We start from the raw sequence: 19,073 nt of genomic DNA on the forward strand, positions 1-19,073 counted from the left end.
TGTATCATACTTGGAGAGAGCCCACACTAACATATTTCCTATCACATGTGTTTTACTGTTTCTCCCTTGGCGAATTATTTGAGAAAATGTGTTCCTCGTGGACATTTATTTCTGGTTCTGCTAAGACTGTTATTTCGCATGTTGACAGTGGCTTCTGAGTGAGAACAAATATATCTTCTGAAATGTGATGGGGGTGCAGGGTGAGATTGGCTAAAGCAGCACTGCTCAGAAATGTGGAAGTCTTTGGTAAGTTGTTGTAGACCTCTGCTGGTGAATAATGATAGAGTTCCCCATGCAACCCCCTTTATTTTACTGTCAGAATCACTTACATGAACAGTTCTTGCTGTGACAGTTGTCACAATCAAAATCACAGAATCACACAATGCACAAGTCAGAAGGGGGGAAACTAAAGGATCAAGAAATATATGTTTTCCGGATTATGTTTTTTAATTTTATGCATTATTTAATTTAAGGTAGATCTTTCAGTCACATAGAACAACCTTTCTAAAAACAACACTGACCGTAAAACATCTCATATTTTTATCCTTTTTGCTGAGATTCACAATTCTGAATAAACATATTGAAATCTTATTATGATAAGACATTTTAATGCATTTTGGCACTGTTATCGACTCCTTCCCTAGGGAAGAATGCAGAAATCAATACAAGTCATCTTCAAATTGTACTGTGATAATTTGTTAAATCATTTTTGTTCGGCACACTACAAACAATATTGTTGTTGAGATATGGAAACTAGGGTATCCCCTAGAATTGAATGCATGTTTTTCACTGAAAGTTTGAAAGGCAATCATGTTTATGATTCTAGAATATTCTGGTTATAGAGGTACAGTATTCAGATTTTTAAAAGGATTGTTAATGCACAACAGTGCTTCAAACGTAGTGCAGGCCAGGACTAGTAGAAATAGGTGGAATTTAATTGAAAGTAAATTAAAAAACAGGCCACATAAGCTTCCACATAATATTTTACCTTAGTCTTCCAACTTATGGATTAAGGTTGTTACAAAGAATTGGAAAGAATTTACCTCTTACCATCCTCATGTTTCTTTTGTTGAATAAATATAGTACAAACTCTTTTGCAATCTAATGACATGAGTTTTCTTTTAAAATCTATGAATGTTTAAATAGGTTATTGAAGCAGAGGCTCTTTGATGCCTTTGATGCCTTAAGAACAGGCTGAACCTTGCCACTGCCTTACAAAAGTACACTTACCCTTGCACAGTTTTTAAATGTTGCTGTTTGAAACTTGCATTGATGACTCATTGAAGTAGTAATTAATATTGTCATATAAATAGCTTACTCTAAACAAAGTAAGAAAACAGAAAAAGATAGATAATTAATATAGAATTAAAAAAGAAAATAATGCATAAATGCCTCAAGCCTTTTGCTGAGGTAAACCTAAATTAATTTAGGCACAATTAATACCTTAATGAGCCATACAATGAGTTGAGTGGCCTCAAGCTGTGTGTGATAATAGTGATTCACATAATTTCACAATAAATACACCTGTGTCTCTAAGGTTCCTTAGTTGGGAGTCTGAATTTAGAGCTAGGACTCATTTATAAAGACTAAAGAGTTTTTTTTTAATAACAATTTAGAGATATCTTCAAAGAAAAGAACAGATCGGAAGTAAAGTCTAAAAACTCATAAAAATTGAATATACCTTTGAACACTTTTGTTACGTCCCAGTGTGTGTTCTGTGTGTGTTTTTTTCTATGTTCCACACTGCTGACCCTTGATTGTTCTCCCTTCCCCATTGGCCCACCACCACTCCACTGTTTCAGTATGATGTCATCATTAATTAGCCTCAGCCAATCAGAACACATCTTATTCACTATATAACATGGAGGCTTTCAGAAAGTGGAGGCCTTTCGTTTGACTTCGGTCCCGTTCGGTTTTCGCTTCGCTTCGCTTCGCTTCGCTTCTTGTTATTGCTTCGGCCTCGTTTGTTGGTTTGTTTTGCTTTATGTGTGCATTTTCGTACAGTTTCGGCTTTGTTGTTTTGTTGGATTTACGTTAGTTTCTTTGTACTTTCGTCTGTTTGTGTGTTCATTCTTGTTTTGTTATTACCTTGCCCCAGTGTTACATGTTCAAGTTTTGTGTTTTTTGTACCCTGCTCCTGTTGATTACTCTTGTTTTCCCTTATTTGTCTTCCTGGCTGACTTGTGTTTTTGTGTGAACTTTTGTATATAAGGTTAGTTTAGGTTGTTGGGTACACTTACACACTTAGTTGATTTTGTATTAGTACACTAGTTTAGTACGGGTGAGTGCCGTTTGTCTTGTATGGTTTTGGGTAGTCGGTGCAGGTTAGCTAGGGTGTTGAAGATGCCGAAGACCGTGTGCTTTGACGTTTCTTTTGTAGTCAGATTAGCTTTCCCTCACTGTCCTAGCCAGCTCCATTTTTGTTTATTTTCTTTCCTTTGGCACCACTCTAGTTCCTTACCCTTATCACGCTTCCTAGTCCCTCACCAAAACCCCCCCTGCTTCCAAAAGAATTATCCTAAATGTTACACCCCTTTTCCCCTAGACACTTGGGGTCGTAACACTTTAAAACCAGTCATTAAAAAGTGTAATGTTTATCATATCACTCAGACACTGCCTAGGCTAAGGATGCAACTGTGAGGCCAACAGTAATTTTGAAAGAGCTACAGAGTTCAATGGCTAAGATCAGAAAAATTGTGCATGAATAACAATATTCCACTCACTTCAGAAAGCTAGTCTGCACAAAGCATTTAAGCATCAAGTGATACTGTAAATATGTGGCAAAAGGTACTGTGGTCAGACCAGACAAACTTTTAATTTTTCAGTTGAATTGGAAACTAACAGACCTGATGGAAGCTCAACATAGTGCATCACTTTTTCAACATCATTTTACTGTCAAGTAGTGGTGACAGCATTTGTTAAATACATTTTTTAAATCTATATAAGCAACACTTTTGCTTTAAATAAGAAAGTGAATATCCTTTTGTAGCCCAGTCAAAGTGACTTGAATCTTTTAGATAATCTGTGGAAAGACATGAAACCTGCAGGTCATATGTGATCCCCAAGCAACTGCTGTCCATACGTGATCCCTAAACAGAAAGCAAAACAATTTTGCCAAGAAGAATTGGAAGAGACCTACCCAAAAAGACTTGCTGTTGTTATTTTTGCCAAAGGAGCTTCCTCCAATAGTAGGTTTAAATATTAATTTTTTATTTAATGATCTTCATGAATTCCTTTAGAGCATCAATGTTAAGGTCAACTTATGAACCAAATGGCCATTCCATATCAAGAACTTATGTTCCTGTGAAATACAGAGGTTATAATACCAGATAGCATCTTCCTTTACTTTCAATTTGTAATGTAAAGATTATTTTATAAACAATAAATCTCTTGAGAAAGTAAAGCAAAAAAAAAAACCCATTTGAGAATAAACTGTGTTCCAGTGGAGAGACACAGGACTCACAGATTCCTTTAATACCCAAAACCTCTTGAACGGAGGATGAACAAACATTTTTGTCATTCTTTATTCCCATGAGAAAAAGACATAGCTGAAACCTGATGATAAACCCTGCTATATAGAAATAACAGTAGGCCAGACCCTTTGTTCTATATAGAGCTTCAGATACAAAGACATTCTATATAATGTCAGCTTTTTTTTTGGCATGGTATGAAAAAATACTTCTTTCATAGATTGCTAGGCATTTCACATAATGCCGTTTTCTTCATGTAATGCGATCATGATATTGAAGTGTTTATTCAGCTGCGTGAGCCTTGTCAACAAAAGCAGAAAGGCTGTAGAAAAAGATGTCATTGTTAAACTGCTCATTTCTCATTCAATTCTGGTTGTCAAGTCGATCAAATTGATTTGCAGATTCCATCCAGATGGTGAGCTCAAGTATATTTTAGTTGACTGGGACCGCCTTACGAAATTGGTTGTTCTTAAAGCTCTCAACAGAGCCGAGGAGGTAGCCTGCAACTTGATCAATATATTTACTCGTGTAGGAGTTCCCCTTACTTGCAGTCAGTCAATGGAAGAGATTGTGCTAATAGCATTGTTCCAAGCCTCAAGGATTAATGGCCTGAACTGAAAACTGTGCGCGGGAAGCCCTGTCACAATTAACGCCAGGGAATGTTGAAAAGGCAAATCATGATATTGCAAATGTGATCATGATATGGATGCAGGGTGAGAAAAATGGAAACGGGGCTGAAGCTCATCTAATGCCAAGGTATTTTATATAATGCCCAATCAAATACTGAACATAATATGAAAATACATTTTTTCCTACTTTGCCCAAAACTTTGACAAGCTATGGTAGCTTTTTGCCTCTTCCTGGCCCGACGTGTTGCATGAAATGTACTGCATATTGCCACTAGTTAAAATGATAAGTTTTGAAGTAATTGTTGTCAATTAACTTGTACTATGTTCCTCAATAACTCTGATTACTAAAACATAGCTATCTGGCAAGTTAAGCCAAATATAGGTTTGGATGAAAAATACAGTATTGTTGCTAATAAAAACAGATCTTAAAATAATATTTAAATGCATGCGCTGATTATTTACTTAACCATAGGTGTTAAAAGGACAATCTACAGTATATATGATATATGCTGTTATACCCAGACTGGCTTTTCTGTACAAAATTCATAAATATATTTGTAATAATATATTTATATATTTGTAACAATACCTCAAACTTTTCTCCATATTTAGAATTTACTTCAGGGAGGAAGAGAGGCTGCACTGGAAGGGGACCTCCAGTACATCTTTGGAGCCTTGGGTGGTTACGAAAGCCAACAGTGACAGATTACTGAAATGCTCACTGCTAACGTAGATGAGTAGTAGCTGCCATTCATCACAGTTTCCTATGGAATAGTAATCATTTTTTTTATATTTGAGATATACAGCAGAACATATCTAAAGTGCTATGTTTATTGTTAGCAGCAATAAACAGGACCCTATGCAGGTTAGAGGTCGAGGTGTATCGAGGCGAACAGATTCGAAGGACTAGAGACAAAAAGCGTGGTCGAGTAGGAGCAGGTCATGGTCAAAAAGCTGGGAAGTCTTGAAGAGATAGAACAAGTTTGGAGGTTCTCCTAATACCGAGCACCATTGCAGTGTGGGTGAAGTTTTAAAAAGCGGAAGAAGGGGCATGGTTGGGGATCAATTGATGAGTTGTTACAATGTGGAGGATCAATTGGTGAGTTGTTACAACACTGGCACTTCTGTAGGTATTACATGGTGCCATGATGACATTTTTGGAACCACACACAGTTCTATGAGAAATGTTTTTCCCTTGTATGATTATTACAAAATAACCATTTTTAGAATATTTTAGTTTAACATTCAATTTAGTATTTATCCAAACAAATTTCTGCATCAGGTGAGTCCAGCTTTATACATTAGAAATGTGGAGTATTATGAAATACATTGACAAGTATTTACTAATATTTTTCTTGCCTTTTTATTGCTTTACCACACTGTCAGTGAGACAACATTAACACCTAAATGTCTTCATAAGCAGACTTTTCTAGCTCAGTGTCGGACAATTTTTATTTATAGTTTATGTTTTTATTACCTGCATATAAAATCCTGCACCTGTCTACATTAAAAATCATCTGCCAGGTGTTAACCCAGTCTTGAATTTGATCAAAATTTAGGTTGCATTTTATTTGCAGTTTCTATAGTGTTTTCTAGTTCTATTTTAGTATAATCTGCTAAAATGAATAATTTATTAACTATACTAATTTATTAACTAATGTAGATCATTGATATACATTAGGAAGAGTAGTGTTCTTTGTACATTTATCACCCCAGTTTGAGCATACTTCCTTCAACTGTACTCTCTCTTTTATTTCTTTATATTTTATAATTTATTTATATCAAAAGCTTTCTGAAATAAACATCATATGTTTTTTGAGTAACCATTAATGTTTTTGCTTGTTTGAAGAACTCTGGTTGGAGATGGTTAAGGAAAATTTGCCTTTTTTAAATCCATGTTGAGTATTCCCTAAAATATAATTTCCACATAGGTGATCTTCTATTTTAGCTCTAATATTTTCATTCATAATCTTACATTGTTTAATACAAATCCAACTTATTGGTCTATAATTACTTAGCTCAGTATTGTCTTGACTGAGTTTTGGAAGAGTACATGTCAGGAATGAACCCAGTGTAAGAAGACAAGAAACCTTTTTGCACCAAACCAGCAAAGATGTCCATATATTCTTTTCCATCCTGTTACTCATGATAGCTCTGCTGACCTGGCAGTAAAAAAGGATTCTTGGAAAAAAATGTTTTCAAGGTGAGAACCAATTCACACAATTCACATTTACAACTTCTTCCATCATACATTTTGGTCAGGATTACTCTGACATTTCTGTCTCCTGTACAGTATGTGCTTTTAAAGGGATTCCTATCCTCTTTTAACAGAAAAAAAAAATCCTAAAAAAAAATCACATCTTCCACCAGCTCTCAGCTATAGACTGATTTATTTTTTAAACCTCTCCATTCGTTTACAGTACAGTACAGCTGTGGCTTATGACGCGTCTCCTGGAATTCAACTCTCCAGTGTGCATCCCATGTCCTATTTGGATATTCTTTCTCATCTGCTGTACTTTTTTTTCTGTTTTGCTTTATATTCCAGCTCTCTTTCTCTTTCCACTTTCTCCTCTTTCTCCTCTTTGAAATGAATCTCTACCTCTCAAAGCTTTTGTCCAGAGTGACAACTGCAACATACTGGTCCACCAACACCAAATCCATGTTTTTAAAAATGAAAACAGTATTTGCAATATTATATAACCAATACCTAACGATACCATCTCTCAGTCTCAGCTTTCCAGTGAAATTACTGTATGCCAAAGAGTGGGTGGAAAAAAGGGTGTGAGGTACCAGGTGGCGGGGACTATGCTGACTTTAAATTTGCATAGAATGGCCAGTGTCTCTCTAAGGGTGGTGTATTCATCTTTTCTTGTTCTCGAGCTTCCCATTGATCGAAGTCCTCCTTGTTTGTGCACTTTCTAGTTATCACACAGCTCAGAAGTGATGCGTTCTTGCAAGACATATCTAAACGGACCTCAGACTGAGAATGGGCTATAGAACAGGCTGTGAATATCATTATACCTGGCTATCTGCATGCAGCCTGTTGATCAATGAGCCCTGAGCAGGGCTCAGTCATCCCCCAGACCTGAAGCTGAAGTTGGAGAAAAGATGGTGGTAGGGGGCAACGCATAAGGGACCACAGTGTTCAGCATGGCTGGGACTTAGGAGGATGCCTAAAGCTACACAGTTTCTTGTTTCTTCGCTGAGGAAGAAAGAGGCACATCAGGACACAGACTAGAGCTGGTTTCATAAAACTGGAATGCTCCTTTGGGACATTTAGGTGTTGGTAACTGGGGTCCATGGGGTACTTGTAAGTTTCTGTGAGTAAGTGGCTGTTGTGATTGTGCTTGTGCTATGTGTTGTGTGTATTGGGTAGGCAGTTAGATTGACGATTGAATAAAATGGGTAACTGCTTATACAATACTAATGTCTGCTGCTGGGAGATATTATGAACTGTTGTGGGATAAAAAGGGTCCTAGCACCCCCAAAAGTGCCAAGTCAGCTAAAAAGCTAGCTTTTAAAAGCAATCGATGCATTTAGGGGTCACCATTTGTGATAATTATCCTGTGAATAACTTTCTTGTGATAATGATCTTGCATTCTTGCAAACCAGACTTCAGGGGGCTGTTCTTGATCAATCTAAGCACTTCACTTAATTTGCATGATGCTTTGTTTCTAAGGAAATCAAAGTCTCCTCAAAGAAATGTATTGACATAAAGGTGGTTCCTTATCTGTGGATGCACTAGTTGAAATACTGTACAAGGAATTTCAACTATATCTTAAATTGTAAATGTTTAAGAAATATGAAATAATTTCTGATGTATACCTTAATCCTGGGACTTTGAAACATCATTTATTACATTATTGCTTGTAGTGTACTTTTCAATTATGTGATTTGTTTTTCTGTGTGTCTCTTTACCAATAAAGATATTTAGAAGTAGATCAGGCGGGTAGCTGCGTCAGCATGCGTAGGCTGCAAAGGAACAAGTAATAGGTTAATTGCATGCTGAAAAGAAAAGAAAGAAAACACAATGTTTTGGCTGTGGAGCCTTCTTCAAGTGGGAAGACACCTGAAGAAGGTGGGAAGATATTTAGAAGTACTGTTGTTAAAAAAGTTCCCTTTCTTGTTTACGTACTTTACAATTTTTTTAAGCTTCTTCCCCATTGATGGCCATGATCTCCATCAGATTATTTGGCATGATGGGTCTGAGTTTCACTTCTCTCCTCATGCGCTCATTATTTACTTGCAAATCAAATCTCATACTGTAGATACTACTGCAGTTTTTGCATTTAACAGGCCTGATTTTTAGATACGGATGTAACAACACTTTATTAAACTAAACAGTATGGTGACAGGACTGAATATATACTCATAAAATCTATTGCGGTGTTGGTGACTTCATTTATATTGTTGACGGTGCTGGCTTGACACCAAACTTTTGATGGAAGCTGCATGTTAGGACTGTGACAGGGGTACTGTATCTTCGACCAGCCTGAAAACGCTGGGTTAAGGCTTGCTCTGCCCATCTTGTCGCTAATGCATGGCTTCTGTTAAATTTCTACTAATAGAAGGATTTACAGTAGTATCTTATAAGGCACTTAATCGATTTTAATATATTCAGATTCCTAATTTGAAAGTACTGTATTTTAACACATATAGAGTAGCTCCTACTCTGTGTAAATTGCACTTACTACCTTCAATTTCAATATAAATAATGCGAATAGTACGAACATCCCGCTGTCAGTGCAGATACTGATAGTGCTAACGATAGATTTTCTTAATAAGTTGACAGTTTTATTACTTTTATTGGTTTTTCAGTTCTTGATAATGGTCTTACAAACTTGGATTAAATATTAGTTTTACACAAGTGATACATTTATTTGACATAGTTCGTTTCATTTGCTTCTTATTCCTTACTAAGAAGGTATGCTATCACCGCCTCTGCAATTGATTATTCCAGTCTTTGAGGACAGCAACTCTACAGCATGACATCATTTCAGTAGAACATAGAATGTGAACACTGGTTAAGCTCAGCTGGAGAGGATGCTGTATTTTACAGCTGACTTGAAAGGAAGGCGTGTTTTCTAGCTGTTGTGACTATTTTGGTTGGGGAATGAAAAGCATGTGGAGATGCTAGCCTTGTTGTTAAGATTGTGGGATATAACACAACTGTGCACCATGTAATGAATCGCTTGTTGGTAAGTAATGAATCAGCACTGCTTTTTATATCTTTGGCTTTGAAGGTATTATTGCGTGGTTTGCAAGGAAAACGTGCGATACTTAAAAATATCTACAGTATATGTAAATCTCGGCACGTAATCTGACCACGATGCAAACTGAGATCAGTAACATTTTTGCCATCGTATCCAGTTTCTGATTCATTTTGCACTTAATTTAATTTGTATTAGTTTAATTGTTACTTTTCTATCGATGTTATTTTTAACAGGAAAACACTAAAACGTGGTATAAAGGAATGTTAATTAACCCTTTCCGCGGACATGCTTGTCTGAAGATAAAAAGTGAAATGCTGGGGAATGTGTTGGACATATGGTCTGTAATGTTAAATCCATGCTGTGTCTCATTCCAGCTCATAAAGGATGTTATCTACGACGGTATATTATCAGGATAATATAATAATGTATTTTTGATTGAAGGATTACCTGTCCCCAAAAGCTAAGTCTGTAACATGAAGTCCTCGAACCTGTTAATTATAACGTGATTTTTTCAATTAACAAATAATAGTGTGAATATGGTATCCAAAAGAAAAGTAGTTTAAAATAGTCTGGCAAAATTTTGTATTGTGTTTAAATCTGGCCTTTATATATGTAACTTGTTAAGGGCTTTATCGTTTTAGGTATCACAGTTGTGGTTTGTGACCAGTATTTGGGAAACACCCCAAGAAAGCTTTTGGATTTTTCGCAACATTTTATCGTTCATTTTTTACTTAATTGGAGAGCTAGTTACAAAACACCCAGTTCTACTAGATTTACCTCTAAAAATACAACATTGAGTTAGTGTTCTGTTTAAATAACACACATCTTATATTTAAATATCTTAATTAGAACGTTTACGTTTTTAACGTATTACTTATAATAAGTTTTCAGAAAATTCTACAGATGTACTAGTTTAAGAAAGATAATAATTTCTGGATCACCACACTGTTTTCTTTATGTCGCTTGACTGTCATGGAGATGCGTTGGGAGTCTGAATTTAACAGTGAAGAATGGTTATGTTATGTTCTTATATGGAACCCAGAATACTTCAGTCCGTGTGCAGTGATACTGTAATTATATGAAATTGGATTGTATGCATTTCAAGAGGTAATGAATAGATTTATCTAATGTCCAGAAATGGTCACATACATACTGTAATTATATGAAATGGGATTGTATGCATTTCAAGAGGTAATGAATAGATTTATCTAATGTCCAGAAATGGTCACATACACAGATAAAAATCACCACATTTTAAAGTAATTAATACTGTGCTTCTGCTCCTGATACTTATCACCAGCTTTTTTTACTCAAAAATATACTGACAGCTGTCAATGGGTTATTCCACAGTTTAGAGCAGTGAGTAAATGTACAGTATGTCCAGTAGCTGAAAATGCCAACAGGAATTGAATTTAATTGAAAAAAGTATGTTTTTCCAAATCAACGTTATTTGACACTGATTGAATGGTTGAAATGTGTTTCCGTGAATTGAATAATAATGTTAGGTGCTTGTAAATATTATGTTTAAGCACATTACATTTCTGAGAACGTACATACAGCTGTAATACATATACAGTACATGTTCTTCATTCAGAACTGTCTGTGTACAAGAATGATACTCTGCCCTTTCTACATATCTTAGATTCACATATCTGATATATCTGTTCTCTGGCTTACTTCTGCTACCTTTAATCTAGCCTATTAAAAGTATAATTTACATAATATTGTACATAATGGCCTTATTCTGTATTTTGTATTATTTTATATTACTTGTCAATTTCTTGTATTTTGTACTAGAAATACGTAGACTTATTGTGTGTACTTTCTTAATGTACATATGTGTATTTTTTGCTCAAAGTCTTAGTATTTATGTTGAGGGTGCAGTCTCACTAAAAATAGTACTTCAATGCAGCACATACTATTGAAAGGAAGATGCATCTGTTGGAAAATATGTAGAATGTGGTGTTTTTTCTGAAAAATGTGTGAGAAAGAACTTTGAAGAAACTTTGAGAACATTGAATTATCATAGGAAGAAAAGCATAATAACTAACAGACCTTTGCTATTACTACTACTAGTCAAAAATGGTTTACAGTTATTTTTTTATTCTTTTGTAAATATACATTTCAGTTTTGTTAGTCTGTAATGAAAAATATCATAGCTATTTAAAACAAATGCTATGATTATCATGAAATTGAACCAAGAAATTATTTATTTTTTTCTGAGGGATTTGATGTGATCTATGCATTATGAATTTAAAAGATATGTTTCAAGTTTCTCAAAGTTCTGAAGTTCACCCTATTCAACTACTGATTTTTTTTTTACAAATATTTAGAATTGTCAGGTATTGAGTTTTTTACATCTTGGATTGCAGCTACATTTTGAATAAGTGTAACACGTGCAATCCTTTTGCTGAGTCTTGTTAGAACAATCAGTTTAATGGGCTTATAAGGGGGGATATTCCTTCTTACCTATTGGGTTTTAATGGTGAATATAACTGGGGGAATGAGCATGATGAGCAATGACTGGTAGGTAAGAGTGATTTTGAAGATGTTTACTGTTCTAAAGATCACTTTAGGATAACCCGTGGATCATTTTAAAATTCATGCACTATGATGAAAAAATGTTTTAAGCCTAGAAAAAGTTAATTATGCATAAACAGTTTTTTTTTCTGTTATATTAAATCTTGTATGTACTGTACAGCATACAAGTTGCAATTTTGCTCTTTGAATTGGGCAGTAGGGCCATGTATTGTATACTTGGAACAATTGAACAAATTTGCAGACATAGGTGAAGGCTAGAGTTCTGAATAAAGTGTTGAGATGACCTAATTTCCCATTAATAATCCATAAAACAGTAAGAACACACATACAGTGATTCAAAACAAATTACCAGCTGGCATCGTCCATTTATTTTCTAGGATCAACAGTTTCTTTGATTATGTTTGAACAGGCTAACGGATTACGAGAGGAGATCAGTTAATCAGCTAATGTGATACTCATTCAAGCCCAACAACAGTTCCATTTGATGTCTGCAAGAGAGATCATGTAATGCCAGTTTATTACGCACAGTACTCAGTGGCATTCTGTCTATACTGTGATCAATGATTCCTGCCTACACATTGTTTACTACTCAATTGATATTGTTTTCACTCCGTTCTGCACTGTACAGACATTGCACTTCCAAGCCTTTGTGTTTCTCGTCATTCATTTTTTATATATTTTTTTAAAATACAGTAAAAGTGTTTTCTTTTGCCTCTAATTTTATAATTTATTGTATAATTTGTTTATTTCCCTGCATATGAGCATCTGGTAAGGAAATAATAATTGTTTACTGTTTAATGTTATACCCTTGAATGGTATAACATGAGATTTGGCATATTTTTAAATGCAAATGATTGGTGATCAATTTCTATATATAATATTCATATTTAGGATTATATGGGTCAAAGACGAGAATTTCTGCAGTGTGCAAAAATGAATAATTCTTTTATCTTAAAGCAAGAAAATATATCTACTTTTTAAAAATAAAATATCACTTAAATACAAGTAAAACCATTTGACTTTTCAGAATTGAATTCAGATCTTAAGTACATATTTAATTATTTTACTTGACAGTTGTGTTCCAAATACTTCTGCTGGCCTTGACAAGAGAAATGTGATTTTTATTGGAAACTCGATTTGCAAAGAGGGATTTTTGCTGTGGTGTCATGCATATATTTCATGGACATCATAGTAAGTGTACAGTATGTATGTAAATGTTGGGCATGTATCCCCACAGTGCAGGTTAACATTAACAAAGACTGGTGAGCTTGCATACTGTTTTGAAACTCGATAGTAATTAAAATACAGTGCCTTGCAAACATATTTGGACGATTCCATAGCTTTTTGCCTTTTATTACTTTAAAGCTTGCAGTCATACTTTGAAGTAGCACTTAATTTTTTAACAGTCAAAGCAAAAAACAAAAACAAGTAACTTGCCTAATATGAAAGAAGATCAATATTGCAGAATTATTCAAATCCTTTGCAGTGGCAAGCCTAAATTTATTTACAGTAGGTGACCAAAAAGTGATGTAATGAGCCACATACTTACTTAAGTGACCTCTGTCTGTGTGCAATAATGGTGGTTCACATCATTTCACAATATACACACCTGTCAGAGTAACATCCCTCAGTCAGGTTGTGAATTACAAGTAGGCGTTCTTCTTTGATGACCAACGAGCTTTCAAAACAACACAGCATGGGTCTGTGTTAATGAGGCATCTTCAAGAGATGAAGTGTCTATTTAAATATTTGGAAATAATTTTGGGGTTGTTTTGGTAATCTTTTTTCTCTCCTTTGTGTGACACTTTGGATGTGTCTGTGTCTCTGCCTTCCAGCTTCTACAGTATGTGGTTGTGTTTACTGTATGTCTGGCACGGGTAGCCAATCATATTTCTTAGCCTTTTCTCCTCTTTTACTGTTTTAAATTGTAGTAATATTGCTAACGGTCTTCTCATAAAGAGGTGACCAGACCTTTGTTCACTTTGGTTTTCTTTGGTTAACCGTATGAGACAGCCTTTACAATTAAAATCAATTTAACTCTCCCAAAGGAACATATGTTTGCTGCAAAAAAATGTTCAGAACTACTGGTCAAAAATTCTACTTAAAGTCCCAAATGATGCATGTACTACATAATTATATATTTGGAACTTGGAATATTTCCTCCATTTTCTGACGATCTTCACAAAAATAATAAAAAAAGTCTGCTAAACATTTATACTTCACAAGGGTTAAAAGTTTAGTGCTGATAGTATACAAGGTGACAAAGATTAAGTACCTACCATTTGTTTAATTAACTTTTTTTACATGTGCAATTAATCCTTTAAAGATGGCTAATCAATAGCATGATATCCTGCATGTATATCCTTGTTGTAATGGTTATCTATTGAGTAATATATTATTCTTCAGAAGCAACTAATTACTAACTTTGTATGACGTAGCCCTGCCATTATATTCTTTATATTTATGAATATAAAGATATTATTTTAGTAATCAGATACCAATTTTTACAGTTATGTTAAATTCACGAGGAATGACGGCAGCTGAAAGCTTGGGAGAAATTAGAATAATTTATTGAGATGTGGAGATTTGGCGTGACCTGCTTGGCTGAGGGCCAACCTCCCAGCCGTTGGACGGGGAGGATAGGACCCCCATGCGACCAATAGGGTAGCTGCAAAGGTGGAGAGGGGGTGGAGGAGGGATACAGAAAACGAACGAGGAAGAGGAGAGGGTGACGTTTGACATATATGGAAACCGGTTGCTTACGTCAGGATTAGAGAGAATTGCAGCAGCTGTGTCGAATGCTTTCATTCCTCCCGAACTTTCATTAAAAACTCTATTTCATGAGGAATGACGGCAGCTGAAAGCTTGGGAGAAATTAGAATCATTTATTGAGATGTGGAGATTTGGCGTAACCTGCTTGGCTGAGGGCCAACCTCCCGGCCGTTGGACGGGGAGGATAGGACCCTCCAAAAGAATCAAGCGGGACCCCCAGTCACCAGTGCAGAAAAACAAAAACAAAAACCAAATGATTATTAAACTAATTCAGCTGAGGAGAGAAAGTGCCTGCTTGAGGGTACCGGGGTTAGTTTTGATGTATGCATGAAAAGCCTCGGAGGACCAAAGGCCGAGTTGCTTGATGAGATACTCGGGTATGCCTTGGTGAGCTGCAGAGGACGTGGCCCCTGATCTGAAGGAGTGCCCGGAGAATTGTTCAAGGGGGTATCCGGCAGTTAGAAGGATGTCGAAGAGGTGAGAGAGGAACCAGTTGCGGGTCACAATACGGTCCTTCTCATTTACGAACAGGGGGTCAGTAGGCAAAGCTCTGGCAGAGGTGCGAAGATATGCGTAATGAGATAGAGGCTCGTATGGGCTTACGTATGAACAGAGTTTGAAATAATAGATGAGAGTGCCGGACCCGAGTTGGTCAGTTTTGCTTTTCTTGAGATAGAAGGTCAGTGTATCGGAAGATAAGATGGAGATGTCGGATAAGCAGGGCTGAGAAGAAGGATCGAAGGATGTGGAAGCAGCGGTAATTTCAGAGCATCTTAGGAAGCCGAAGAAGGCTAACAAGAATAAAGATTCGAGAGTGCGGTCGACCCAGCGTGAGTGGTAACCCGACCTGAGAACGTAGCTGCAGGATTCGAGGATGTCCGAGGTAAGTGGTGCGCGTTGGTTCGGAAGTGGTTTATCAAGCCGCTGATAGTCTTTAAGCAGGAGACTAATTTGAGGGTGGATAAGGGAGGGACAGGTCGTGCCGAAAAGGCGTTTATGGAAGAAGTGGGTGCCACACAGGTATACTTTGGTGGTGGATGCTTGTACCTTGAGTGAGTTTCTACAATAGCAAATGAAGGATGATATGGTGAGAATATCGAAAGAAGGGAATTTTATGTTCGTGGAGAGGTGGAAGGATTGGAAGCCCTTCCAGGCAGTCAAGTAAGAGTCGAGAGTTCGAGGGGCAATCCCTAAGAGGATAGTTTGCTGGGCCAGCTGGACGTAGTGATGGAAAGGATGATTCAGAGGAACGTGAGTTCTGAATAGGGAGGTACTGTGCAGGGGTTCGGTCTTGCATCTGGTGCCAAGTTCCTGAATTTCTGAAATTGAAAGCGAGAGAGAGAGTCAGCTATCTCATTAAGGTGACCTGGAATGTGAGCAGCTACGAGGACGAATTGATGTGTGAGAGAAATCCATTTAAGGCGGCGGAGAAATTTCATGATAGATCGGGATGAAGACCTTCCTTTGTTGATTATATGAACTACTGCATAGTTGTCAGAATGGATAAGGACAGATTATTGTTTCCAATTGTGGCCCCAAAGAGAAGCTGCAACGACAATTGGAAATATTTCGAACAAGGCCGATGACTGGTTGGCGAGAGGGATTGAAGAGAATTCAGGAGGCCAAGGGGCCGCAAACCACTGGCCTTTGTAATAGCCTCCGAAACCGACTGAGGGGGCTGCGTCTGTGAAAAGCTGGATATCCTCGGGGTCGGAGAGGAGGTCATTGTAGAAGAGAGATATGCCATTCCAGTTGGCCAAGAAAAGCTGCCAAAGCCTGAGCTCGGATTTGCAGTCGGCTGAAAGGCTTACGTGGTGGTAAGAAGAGGATATGGAAGAGCCGAGGTCAAGAAGGTAGGAGATGAATGACTGTCCTTGAGGAATGATACGCATGGCGTAATTGAGGTGGCCGAGCAGAGAGAGAAGTTCCCTCTTTGTGCAAGATTTGGCGGAAGAATAGGTAGAGATATACGTCTGGATCCTGTCAATCTTGTCGCGAGGCAGGGAGGCAGAGAAATTGATGGAATTGAGGGTGATCCCGAGGAATTGGATTATATGAGAGGGACCGGTTGTTTTGTCTGTGGCGAGAGGTACCCCTAGTTTCCCGAAAATGGAAGTAAGTGTGGAAGAGGCTCTTGCGGGTGGGGCATGAGGAAAATCTATGGTAAGGAAATCGTCGAGAAGGTGGTCGAGAAAAGGAAGCCTATAGTTATTCAAGAGGATCCAGCAGAGAGATTCGGCTAAGGTATCGAAAATTTTTCGGGCTACCCAAGCATCCGAAAGTAAGGCGGACTGCGAAGAAGAACTTGTTCCGCCAGTGAACTCCAAGGAGGTGCCGGAAGTCTGGGTCGAGAGGCATAACTTTAAAGGCACTGGAGATGTCGGCCTTCGCTAGCCAGGCGCCCGGACCTGCGATTCTGATGAGAGAAATGGCATGGTCGATTGTGGCATAGTGGAGGGAGAAGTCTGAACTGGGAATAAGGCTACTGAGACTTGGCACGCGGGACTTATGGGGGGCTGACAAGTCGATTATAAGGCGTTTTTACCTTAGGAATACTTATGGACCGCTATACCGATGGGATTGATGCGGTATGCGGGGAATGGGGGAGAGTCAAGTGGGCCGATCATGAAACCGTTCTCGACTTCAGATGCTAACAAGGAATCAATGGACTGGGGATCGGCGGTGGCAGATTGCAAATTTTTGCAAAAGACAGGGGAATAAGGAAGTGTGCACAGGCCTGGTGAGAATCCGAAGGAAAGGCCGTCGAGTAAGATGTGGGTGGAAGAGGGGGGGTCGAGGTGACGGAGCAGTTCGGAAGCAAGAGCGGGGATATCAATTGGGGTAGACAGAAAAGCCAGTAGTCATTTGGGAACGCTGAAGGTGGAGCGAGCATGGAAAGGCCGGCGGGGGCAGGCGGAGCGAGCGTGAGCTTCGCCGCAGAAGCTGCAAATGTGGAGGATTGAAAAAGGGAAGAGCTGCATGTCGAAAAAATGAAGTTGTTGCAAATTTGTTGACCTCTGATCATCACGATGGGGCGACATCGAACGTCTCTGGACCGGGAAGGTTTGAAGAAGACCTGGCGGGAGAATTGATGCTGAGGAGGAGAAGGGGCAGAGTCGGGGTTGAGCTTGCGGACTGTATTTGGGCAAAGATTTGATGAATGTGTCCAAGAGGAACAGAAGTCGCAGGAAAGAGCTCTGATGCCGGCGAAAGTGTGGCAGTAAAGCTCAATGACGAGGGCTCCCCAGTAGGTGCGCTGGTTCCATTGGAGTAGGCGGGCAGTGGCCTTGGCCGAGAACTGCTTGTGGTAGTTGTAGAACAGGGAGCCCTCGAAACGGACAGATAGATCGAGGATGATGTGCATGTAATCGTCGAGTTCCTGACGACGTTCAGGAAAGGCGGAGCACATGATGTCGCGAAAAATGCTGAAAGCCAAGCTAAAGTCGGAAATTCGAAGGACTGAAGCAGAGTGAGGGTCAGAAGATTAGAGAGTAACAGAAATTGAGCTGCAGTCGACTGTTCTGGAATCGGAGTTGTAAGTGGAGGAAGAGAGAAGGTGAGCTAGATTGACGTCTGCACCTCGTAGAATTTGCTGCCAGAGTGAAAAGGGAATGGGAGGAGGACTAAACTTTAGTGCGTGAGGAGGAGCTGGGAGAGGAACGGCTGTTCGGAGAGAAAAGTCCTTAGTAAAGGGGAGATTGGAATCCAGGGCTGAAGGCATGGGATGACTGATGCCGTGTTGGTACCGGGGATGGGAGAAGATAAGGAGGGAAGAAGAGCGGAAAGCAGACTGTGGTAGGAGGGGTTAGACGGATCTGGGGCCTGAAGCTCATTGGCTTGGGATATGGAAGCCGAAGACTGTTGAGGAGGAATTGAAGCAGGGGCAAAGGCTGCGTGAAGGACTGAGGAGGCTGCTTGGAAGCCAGGGGGTGGGGGAGGGTAAGAGCCGCCTGCTGGCTGAGCTGGGGGTCGTTTACTGGATGGCCTTTGGCCCGTGGAGAACGCAGCAGGGGCTGAAAGAAAAGTAACCGGGGCCGAAGGCACCAAGCTGGCGGAGCTTGAGCCCGTTGGACGCCGGAGGTAGAGACAGAAGAGAGTGCAGAAATTAGATTAAGCAGAGAAGGGGGTTGGGGAGGGGCGTGACCCTGGGGCCTTAGACTCGGCAGCAAGGAGTTTAGGGACGGAGGCTGGGTGAAAGAGGTTAGGTGGGGTTGTTCAGCAGAGGAATGGTTTGGTTGGGGAAGAGACACAGACACGGATATATCAGGACAAGACAAGACAGAAGACACAACAGGCAGAGGCGCGGACAGCCTCGGGGTCCTCACGTTGGGAAGAGTGGCGGCGGAGCGGGTGATGTCATCGAAGGGCGCCGGGGGAAGCTATGTAGCTGATGTTTCCTTTCTGTAGACTGCGGTTAAGTACAGGGAAAACAGAGCGTTTTTGGAAGC

The 19,073-nt window shown here is 38.8% G+C and overlaps 1 protein-coding gene across 4 annotated transcripts in view; it reads left to right on the forward strand.

The window, feature by feature from the left end:
* The first annotated feature begins 9,098 nt into the window (after positions 1-9,098).
* marchf1 (membrane-associated ring finger (C3HC4) 1) overlaps positions 9,099-19,073 on the forward strand; it is a 133,083-nt gene continuing 123,108 nt past the window's right edge. Inside the window, exon 1 of one of the 4 annotated variants that reach the window (XM_015344469.2) lies at positions 9,099-9,297. The gene's annotated coding sequence lies outside the window, so the exon portion shown is untranslated. The remainder of the gene's footprint in view (positions 9,298-19,073) is intronic. The other 3 variants (XM_015344471.2, XM_015344473.2, XM_006629467.3) reach the window with 3 other exon arrangements.

The sequence above is a fragment of the Lepisosteus oculatus genome, chromosome 1 (genome assembly GCF_040954835.1).
Source record: "Lepisosteus oculatus isolate fLepOcu1 chromosome 1, fLepOcu1.hap2, whole genome shotgun sequence".
Lineage (NCBI taxonomy): Eukaryota > Metazoa > Chordata > Actinopteri > Semionotiformes > Lepisosteidae > Lepisosteus > Lepisosteus oculatus.